The sequence below is a fragment of the Nuphar pumila genome, chromosome 7 (genome assembly GCF_984573655.1).
Source record: "Nuphar pumila chromosome 7, dmNupPumi1.hap1.1, whole genome shotgun sequence".
NCBI lineage: Eukaryota > Viridiplantae > Streptophyta > Magnoliopsida > Nymphaeales > Nymphaeaceae > Nuphar > Nuphar pumila.
In genome coordinates, this window is record NC_143255.1 from 41,675,757 (window position 1) to 41,687,403 (window position 11,647).

An 11,647-nucleotide genomic window follows, 5' to 3' on the forward strand; every position below is an offset into this window, starting at 1 on the left:
GTTTTTCCTCGGTCCGCTGCCATGCCTAAAGAAGGATCGGGGATGGGGCGGGGATTGGAGACTGGGATGGGGTGGGGTGGGGTGGGGTGGTGAAAAGCATAAGTCCATCTCCGCCAACATCACGGCACAGGTTTTGATTTTAACCTCCATCTCCGCCTTCATTCCCGTTTCATGTCATCCATCCCAAGTCCAAACTAGGCGAGGCTGGCCCCATTTCCCCCTGTCCACTGCCATCCCAACTTGCATGCCTTTCTCATCAATGCTAATATGAAGACTTGTTCACATGAAAATATTAATATGTTACATAAGACTTGTTCACGTGAAAACAGTCAAACGAAAATATTAATATATTGCATAGGAAAGCTTGTTCACACTAAAAAAGTCAAATGCTACCCTTCCTTTTTTTTAGAAAAAAATGCTAACCTTCTCTTCTCTCTCTCTTACTTTTTTTGAAAAAAAAAATTGAACAGTTATGCACCAAGAAAAAGTAGACAGTGAAAAGAGAAAAAAGAAGCATACGCTAGGCAGGGATGTCAATGGATCGGATATGAGTTGAATATTCGCCTGAATCCAAATCTGTTTAGTCCGATTCCATAGAGAAAAATAACACCCTATTAGTAAATTAGATTCAAATCCGATTTGCATTTGCAGTCTTACATTCAAATCTAACAGTTAATCCGAGTTCAATTGCACATAAAATGATATCTTATTTAGCTAGTCGGATCCTGGTTATGTTACATTTTTTCATCCGACTCTAAATTTAATTGCAGAACCAAATTGAGTAATATCCCTAATCCTGCCTATTTATGGAGCAGTGTATGAATTAAAAAAAAAAAAATTTATAGGGTTGTCAATGATGAAACCATTTCATAAAGTCAGGTAAATGTTAAAAAAGCTAGTTCATGTTTTAGTGGAGAGTCAGAGACCATGTGCATCACTGGTGAAAAGTAAAAAAACCGTATCTATAATTATTTGAAGTGAAAGGACAAAACCATGACTTCTAATAGGTAACATGTATGGGCCACGTAAGGCAGGGGATCGTGGGACCAGGGGTGTCAATGGGTCGGGTTTGGTTTGAATCTTGGTAGAACCAAACTTTGGGGATCGTGAGACCAAGGGTGTCAATGGGTCGGGTTTGGTTTGAATCTTGGTAGAACCAAACTTGGGGATCGTGGGACCAAGGGTGTCAATGGGTCGGGTTTGGTTTGAATCTTGGTAGAACCAAATTTGGACCAAATTTTTGGGTATGATATCGGGTTCAGACTCGGGTTTATAACCAGGTCTGCTATAAAAGAAACCATACCTAGCTAGACTTGATAAGAACTACATGAACCAGACCCAGATCATTATACTCAGTAAAATAATATTTTTTATTATTTTTACATTGTCTTAGTGGGACCTCGGGTTGAGCCCGAGTCTGGTATAAAATTTCACAAACTATACTCGGGTCCATGTATTAATCGGACTTTCAGGTCTAGACCAGGGTTTTAATCAGATCTTCTTATTTGTCACCATATCCGGACCCTATAAGGTTTCGTTCTTGACCGGTTGACGCTCCTACATGGGACCCTCACCCAGGGTTTTCTTGAGCGTGTCATAAAATAATAATAATAATAATAATAATAATAAGCAATATGTTGATTGGGAGAGTAACTTGTGGTCCATGCAAGGCAGGGTGGTCGTGGGGTCCTACCCAGGCTTTTCCTAGCTTCGGCGAGGGTTTGTCGTCATGGAAGAAAAAAAAAACACGTTGTTAAGGAGAATATCCTAACAGTATCCATGTGAAAATTGCAAGGCAAGGCAAAGGCAAGGGTTTCCCATATAGATAAGGATGTCTAAAATCAGCCAATTTGTCACCCCTTTAGACGCCATTCATCTCACAGATATGTGGCTCATGTTGCAAACACGTAAATAGTCAATTTGTTTGTTAGTACCATTGCTTACTAGGGAAGACCTTATTAGGTGATAGCCTGCTTGACTTGACTTAAAAAAGGACTTGTTGGTCGTCAGGAACCAAATGAATTCTTGGTGGTTTAATATCATTGGAAACTGCGTAAGGCTTGCCTGAGGATGGTGGCTAGCTGCTTGACTTCTTGCTCATCAAATGAATTCTTGATGGTTTAATATCATTGAAAACTGGGTAAGGCTTGCCTGAGGATGGTGGCTAGCTGCTTGACTTCTTGCTCGTCAAGGGATGGGGCCTAGACAGTCTAGGTTTAAATCTCATGGGCATCACCTTTCTGCGTAAGCCACCGAAGCTTGGTGACTCATTGGGGTCGAGGGGTACAAGCCCTTGGAGTTTTACACTGGCATGGAGATGAATAGTAAGTATGACAGGCTGAGCCAGCACGATTAGGTCTCTGTGCTTGGAGCATGTGCATTCTATGATTAGGAAGTTTTGTTGTTATCCATTTGAACTGAACCCAGGGACAGGGGACTTTGTTTTCTTTGTTGCAAGTGGTTTATGGAGGACAAAAGAAATTGAGCTAAATATGAGCTTTGATTTGATTTGTGGGAGACAATGGATTAGGTGCACTACCTAACCACGTTCATCACATTCTGCTTCTGCTTTTGTTACTATTGATTCTTGTCTCTTTGTCAGAGGATGTATCATAGTCCAGAAAGGATGCGACTATATGTTGTACCCAGATCCGGATCCAAGATAAGTGAAACCAAACCCGTAACATGGAATCCAATTGGATCCTACTTTTCTGTATGTGGGAAGAATTGGTTGGATCAGGAACAACTGTTATACTTTTCCATTAGTTTGATACGTGTGTTCGCTACATATGAATTTGGACCTGATTTCTGACCTCTATGGATTGACATATATCAGGTTTTCATAGATTGTTATTTTCACACGCCTTTTAGCTCATAGTGGATCAAGCCATAAGGATCTGAGTCATTAAGAAAATTATATAGGGGCATTTCTTCTGATGGGTTGGATCGGGTCCTTCGCGCAAGCAAAGATTCGTTATTGCGAACCAATAAGCAAAGCATTAGAAAGCTCGACAGGTCGCTTATAGTCTTTAGGCATTTTGGGCAGAGGCCCACCAAGCATTCTGCCATTGTGCTGCCCTATGGAAGGTTCAAAGGGGAACGAACTTAGTTTTATTTCCTAAACCAGAACGTTTTTTTGGTTCCCGCAGCGTCACTACTCCGAGGAAGGAGTGAGGCTGACTTCATCCAATGTTTCTACATCTAACAATATTACTATTTAGTAAAAGTGGGCTGATGCATGTCTGGGCCAAATTTATGATTAAGTTTCGATCCGGGTCTGGGTCCTCATACTTGGTCCAAGTCAGCATAACCATGCTGGGTCAATGGTCAACTACGTACACCATATGTAATGGGCAGCCCAAACAGATCAGACAAAATGGTCGTTGATTATGAGTATATCTTTGACCAGCAACACATACGTACAGAGACCAAATCCATATTGGGATTGGCCACAGATGAAGATGAATAGTGCCTGGTCCCTCCCTAAAATAGTTAATCCATAATTAAAATACAGTCCTTCGTTTTAGCTATAGTTGCTTGAGCATTTGGTGTCTCCTCTTTTTTTGAGTTCGGATCCCAGATTTTGTGTCATGTTACACCTCATATCCAAGCTAGTTCAGGAATTCAATGGACTAATACTTGCAACTTACATTACAACCTCAAATGAAAGTATACCAAACAAACATTGAATCACGATAAATCACCGGACTAAATAACCATGTGATGCCACAAGTCACATAAGATACTTGAATTTGAGATCTCAGGTCATCAAATCAAAGATAACCCAAGTGATACAAGATACTTGCATGAAAACTACCGTGTAGATTTTTTTTTCTTTTTTGTTGTTCAACATTTTAAAAGGATAGGGATTGTATAGCAGCTTGTAAAATCTACAGAAGAACATAATATGACAGGCAAGCTTTCTTTGGTTTGTGATGTGAAAATCAATGTCTCTCCAGAGGAACATGTTAGTAATATTTGGAATCTTAGGGGAATAGAAATTAGTGCATGGCAAGTCTCTTTTGGTGGCTTGAATCTTTCTTTTTTTTGAAAGAAAAATATTTCATTTCAGCTTAGAGGAAAGAGAATTTACAGCGGGAGTGACGAGCAGTCATTTCATTAATTTAATATCAGATTCAAATTGTAGAATAAAACGATCTAGAAGGTTAGGCCATTTAATAGTGATTCTTTGACGAAGCTTCTGTAATGCCGTCTTAGCAATGAGCCTGCTTGGCGAGGATAGGCCTGAGTGCCGACGATACTAATCTTTCTTGGAACTTCAGATATAGTGGATAGTTCGTTGTGAAATAATACCTTTGTACTCCGCGAGAGACGTGATGATAATGATGGAAAGGGCCATGAACATAACAAGGCACGGATGACAGCAAAAAAACATTATGATGATCTGAAATTTAGACGAGAAACGGGAAAGAAAAGAAAAGAAATGGTGATAATGATGATATGGACAAAACTGTGAAGAAGTCAGTGAAGCTTTTTTTTGAAAGGCAAGCTGGCCGACACCTACAAGAACAACAGCCGCCCTCATGTGGCAGAGGGATTTGATTCTGGGCCTTCAGCTTGACACAGGACCAGGCTTACGACATGGGATACCGCCTCTGTGGTAAGAGAGTGTGAAGGTGGGCATGGACACTAGTTGGCCCTTTATTTTTATATTTACATGGGGAAACCATTGAAGAAGGTTATATGTCCCCCCCCCCCCAACACGCAGGTGCGTGTTCTCGGGTCTGAATGAGTGTCAAGTATGTAAGCACGTGGGGCTCATTTCCCCATGTGTGTCAGCATCACTTAGCAACGGAGTCTGGTGCATTTTCAAAGACTTAAGTACCCTATCTCGCCATTAACACCATACAATGAAGTTTCGAGTAAAGGACAAAAATATCTTTCCGCCAGACAGGGTTAAAATCATCATCGTTTTCGCCCTAAGGAGTAAACTCCTCTGCAATATGTCGCCCTAAATGTTTTGGATCACCCTTTGGTGATGCATCATCTGCTGTAACAAGAGCTCTGATTGACGACGCACCCTTTTTCGTCGTCTGCTGCCGCCGGAGCACCGTTTGTTGTTGTCTGCTGTCGTCAGAGCACCCTTTGTCGTCGTTTGTTGCCGCGCAGAGCACCTTTTGTTGTCGTCGTCGTCTATTATCATCGGAGCACCCTTTGTCATCGTCTGTTCGTGAGAAATAGTTGAACTACCAGAAAAATCAACATTCTATCTATTGTTTATCATGATACGAGAGCGTAACGTCGAACTGAGTAGACAAAGAATAACGATTTACAACAGAGATAATGATGGCAACGTCAAACTGAGTAGAGTAGTGATTTATAATAGAAATCAGATAAGAGAATAACGATTTACAGTAGAAATCAAATAAGAGAGTAGCAATTTACAGTAGAAATAAAAAAAAAGAGTAGCGATTTACATTAGAAATTAGATAAAAGAGTAGCGATTTAAAGTAAAAATCAAATCAGAGAGTAGCGATTTACAATAGAAATCAGATAAGAGAGTAGCGATTTACAATAGAAATCAAATCAGAGAGTATCGATTTACAGTAAAAATCAGATCAAAGAGTAGCGATTTACAGTAAAAATCAAATCTGAGAGTAGTGATTTACAGTAGAAATAAGATAAGAGAGTAGCGATTTACAGTAGAAATCAGATAAGAGAGTAACGATTTACAGTAGAAATTAGAGATAAGAGAGTAGCGATTTACAGTAAAAATTAGAGATAAGAGAGTAGCGATTTACAATAGAAATCAAATCAGAGAGTAGCGATTTACAGTAAAAATCAGATATAAGAGTAGCGATTTACAATAAAAATCAGATAAGAGAGTAGCAATTTACAGTAGAAATCAGATCAGAGAGTAGCGATTTACAGTAGAAATCAAATCAGAGAATAGCGATTTACAGTAGAAATCAGATCAAAGAGTAGCAATTTACAGTACAAATCAGATTTTTACTGTAAATCGCTATTCTCTGATTTGATTTCTACTGTAAATCGCTACTCTCTGATCTGATTTTTACTATAAATCACTACTCTTTGATTTGATTTCTACTGTAAATCGCTACTCTCTTATCTGATTTATACTGTAAATCGCTACCCTCTTATCTGATTTTTATTGTAATTTGTTACTCTTATATCTGGTTTTTACTGTAAATCGTTACTCTCTAATTTAATTTCTACTGTAAATCGCTACTCTCTGATTTAATTTCTATTGTAAATCACTTTTTTCAACAAAGAGAGAATAAAAAAAACTACGACTGCTCAGAGAGAAATCTTATTGATCTTTTCAACAGTTACAAGAGAGAAAAAAAAGAAAGAATTTATACAAGGCAAGGGCGACAACCCTAAACCTAAATAAGTTGGGACTTGCGCTGGGGGGAGCCCCCAGACCCCCCTTCCTGCAAAGGCAAAAACTTTGAATCAGGCTCCACAACTCATCAGGCCGGAACGAGAAGGCGACCATGTGTTGTAACACAAGCTAAAAACAAAGATGAAACATGCAAATCTATTTACGGGGAGCGGGAGGACATTTTCATCCAACATATATCTATCTTATCGAAGGACATTTCCGTCAAAAGCATATCTACCTTTTTCATATGTTATTTTATTATAAAGTCATCGCGGGCAACATTGGCATATGAATTATTGCGGGTCCCAAGATATTCCTTCGTATAAACCGGAACACACAAATTTGTGTTTCGGGGATAACACACACCACCCTCCCGAAAACCACGGATCAAAGACCTAGTCATGCTGGCTTTGTCTCTTGTACGTAAGATCGTTGTCCTGGCAGCATAAAACTCGACGGCTAATATTTTTTGTCTGAAATGTTTTACGATAATGCACTTTGAAGTTTACACGTGTATGTGTGTGCCTGCATGCCTCTGCATGTGTGTGTGCGCTACACTCCGTGCATTTCAAAGAGCTTAGTAAACAAATATTTTTGTTTCTTATTTTTCAAAGGGTTAATATTTGATTCTATTGAAAGCACCATACAATATAAAACTATCAAGCCGAAAATCATAGTTTCAAGCTTATCCACTCAATTTGACCACATAAATGTGTTCATATGATTTATTTGTTAAAGGTTAAATCTTGGATCATGTTATTTTGATAAAAAATATGATTTCTTAAGTCATGATATTTTAGGGATGGAGCAAGAGAGCATGAAGGTGGGCAAGGACACGAAAAATGGTTGTACTGTATGGGTAACTTTTCATGTATTCCAAAATGCTCTATAATTTTTTATATTCTTCATGTCCAAAATCACAAATAATCAACTTTGGAATGCCTTTTTTACCTTTCTCGTGCGCGAAACTCATGAAGTTACACGAAATGTCGCTTTGTTCGTCGGATGCCGCATATTCACTTAAAATAAGGTTCACACATTTTTTTGTGTGGACTTCACGAAGTTTGCATAATAATATTTGCAAACATTCTATCAAACTCGAACAAAATAAGGAAGTCTGCATATGTTTTATGCAGATTTCCTCAAGTCCTCTTATCGGTACATATTTTATACGAACTTTGTCAAGTTTGCATATATTTTATGCAAACTTTTTCAAGTCTGCCTATATTTTATGCGAACTACTTTAAGTCCGCCTATATTTTATGTGGACTTCTTTATCCTTGCATATGTTCGTTGTTTGCATATTTAACAAGAACAGTATATCTTTCAGATGATGTTTCTTCACAATCGCTCGTCAGATCAGGATGATCTTAGTAGCAGTGAAAAGCTAGCGTCCCAATCTATCTCTTTTATTTTTTTTATTTTTTTGAATTTTTGATGCAAGTGGCAAGAAAATAGCATAGAATATATAAAAATTGTGCAACCCTAGAGGGTGCAGAGCATGTTTATATTCTGATTTTGGAACTTAGAAATAGAAACTCTAGAAGGGATTTTTTTTGTCTCAAAATATTAAAGTTATAGGCATGTGTCTTAGCTTGAGAGTGATTGTAAAAACAAAAGTTTTCAACATCTGATCGGAAAGATATATATATAAGAATAAAGATTATTCTGCAAAAAAAGTCACATATTTGGAAAAAAAGTTCTCATATATAAGAGGAAATTCACATGTGTAAAGGGTAAAAAGATCATTTTATATTTAAATATCTGTGATTTTGGATATAAAAAGAATATAAAAAATTATAAGGTTTTTAGAGAAACACGTCAAATTACCCATACAGTACAATCATTTTTCGTTATTTTTTTGTTTGAAATGTTTTAGCCTAATGCAACATTGAAGTTTATACATGTGTCTGTGTGTGCGAGTGTGCCTGTGTGTGTGCACATGCATGCGTGCTATACTTTGTGCATTTCAAAGGGCATAGTAAAAAAATACTATTTTATTTCTTATTTTTTTAAAGGGTTAATATTTGGTTCTATTGAAAGCTCCAAACAATATATATCAAACAATTGAGCTGGAAATCATAGTTTCAAGCCTTATCCACTCAATCTGACTACATAGTTGTGCTCAGGGTGGTTTATTTGCTAAGGTTCAAATCTTGGATCATGTTATTTGGATCAAAAAATATGATTTCTTGAGTCATAAGATTTTAGTGAAGTGTGAACCATCAATTTTTAAAACCCTTAAAAAACCTGTTTATGTGTCACTGAACAAACTTTATAGATCACATCCATAAGATTTAATATAAAAAAAAAAAACAAAACATTGATTTTCAGCTCAATAATTCTATTTAGTTGGTCTTTCAATAGAACCAAATATTAACCTTTTTTTAATTAGACTCTATAGATGTGATCTACATGCATGGTTGAGTAGGAACCAACCTTTACATCATGATTTGCTGACATATATACAGATTTATGGGGTTACAATGTACCGCAATTTTACCCCTCAAAAAATCTTATTTTTTTTGTTGACAAAACACAATCCAGAGGTTAATCATTTTCTTGAGCATATATGTAGGGTTAGATTGGGCCAATATGACCTTATCTAACTACGAGTTTCAACTAGGGAATGTAGCCAATATCTCTCTCTATGAGAGAGAGGGAGAACAAATTACTACATCGCCTAAATCGTTAATGACTGCATTTCACTGGTCTGAGTTGCTTTATCTTCAGAAGGCATGATTGGAATCCCAGTGGGACATGTTCACTTAGGGCCCGTTTGCTTTATGCAACTTTCATGAGAAACTGCTGAGCTGACATTTTATTTTTATTTCTCGCCATAAATAAAACAAACATCAAATCATGCTGGTTCAAATTCTGTCACCTTGTCATATGTTGAAAAATAGCTCATTACCACCTCATGTTACAATTTAAACCTAGCTCATACAGTCATGAATTAAAGTAAGCCACACTTTCGAAACAGTGTGAAATGATCAATGAACCAATTGTGATAGCAGATAGCAACTTGTGTGTGTATGTGTGGTAGTGTGCATGTTGGTCGCACCTATGCATGTGTGTGTGTGTGTGCACGCATGACGATAATGAATGTTAATCTCATTTGTAAGTAAATCTTTGCACAAAACACACATAATCTCATTGTCGATAAAACCTTGGCACAAGAAAATGGGTAATATTTTGGTACTCAATAAAACAGTAAAAAACATGTTCAACATGGTTTATTTGCTAAAAGATTTCTAGATTGTGTTTTTCTGAGATAAGTACTAGAATTTTTGAGACATTTTGGCACATTATGGGCCTGTGATTCCTGAAGCACTTGAAAAGCTTTCTTACATATGGGCCTATTTCTTACTAAACAATTCATGTTGGTTACTTTTTAAGTTTAATTTACAAAAAATTAATAAAATATGAACAGGGGTAAGTTGTATCCAATAGTTCCATAACTTCATTTATAGCAAATATCTACCTAAAGAAAATCTTGTGAAATTTTATTTTATTTTTGGTTTTTCACAGAAAAAACTTGGAAAATACATGAAAAATAAATAAATGTATGAATCAAATATTAACACTGTGAACACACCAACAAAACTGTTTTATCGTATTGATATTGCAATAAATGAGATACTTTAAACTACACTATATTTTAAAAATATGACAATTTTTTTATATTATATTGGCCTTTGAAAATATCATGAAAAAATTATGATATTTTTTATATGTTGGTGATATTTGTGGTGTATACAACAGCACAGATTGTGATAAAAGATAGCAACTGGTAAGTGCGCACATGCACTACCTTTCTTAGCCTTCTGGCTAAGATCAAGTGAGTAAATGTGTGATCGCTTAGCCCGTAAAGGGACGTCCAAACCACATCTGTGAATTCTTCACATAAAAAAAAATAATAATAATAACACAGAGTCTACACAAGATGCTATCATGCTACCATGTTTTTCTTGAGTAATATTCCTTGACAGAAAACATAATAACTCCTAACAATTTAAATTTCAGTCGGAGTTAATTTGCTTATTAACATACCTAAAACCAAAATTTGTAAGATTCCAAGAAGATTTTGTTACATGTCTAAGAATGAGAAAAAAAATTGATTCTCTTAGATCTTTAGTTGAGCATCTAACACCTTAGTTATACAACCATAACTGAGTCATACAAAGCTTTTGTTTCTTTTTTCTTGGTTGAGATGACAATTTTATTAAAAGAGTGATAAATCCGCACACTCAGCTTAAACACGAGCTACCAACAATGATTTACACAAAGGTGAAAGCTCTTTGGTGCTGATACAGCATATCTTCTACAAGGATTAAACAATATTTATATGAAAAACTATGTTGTTATTTGGTTCAAAATATACCTCTTGGGAACCATGGTTTTTGGTAAAATAACCCTTTATTTTGACTTGTTTTTTGAGAAAGCGTTTTTTAGGAAAAAGCCCACTTCGTGAAATTGTTTAGCCTCTTATCTATCATATTTGGAAAACTCTATGAGTTTATAACGAGGAGAGTTGCCTCAGAGGGCAAGGCCCTCATGGGCATTAGATCTTGGGCTTGCCAAAAAAACATTAATTATTAATTATGAACTATCAACTATCAACTACGGTTTTGGTCTGGCCTTTGACCTATCTTTTTGGTCCATTTTGCGAAGTTCCTCTTTATATGTGAAACACTATTTAGTGTCTTGCAAAATTCCTTTGTGATTTGTGAATCTCCATTGTGACTTCTAAATTCCTTTGTAACTTGTGAATTTCCTTCATGACTTGTGAAACTCCTTTGAGTCTTGTGAATTTCCTTTATGGCTTGCATAATTCCTCTAGTGACTCGTGAAGTTTTTTCCTTTGTGATTTGCGAAATTTTTTTTGACTTGCAAATTTTTTTTATGGCTTACGAAATTCTTCTTTGACTTGCATGTGGCACACGATTTTGGGCGGTGTCAGTACTTGATTGACCAGTTACATTGCACTTGCTTTGAGTGTGTCAGATGCCTTATAAGGTCCAAAAAATGTCAGTTTTAAATAGATGAAAAAAGGAGTGTGAAAATGGGCTCACTGTTTTATGGTTTTCCTGTGGTTTTTCTTCCTCTCCTCCCTCACAGTGAAGTTATTCAGTGTGGCTATGTCATGAAGGCTAACCTACCCAGTGCCAGGAGCGGTTAGTATAGCACGAGAATGTGCAAGCTTGGTTGTATCCCAAAAGTGAAGGTGTGCACAACCCTGTTGCACTTGGATTCATTCCCGATGGGGGCAATTGTCGC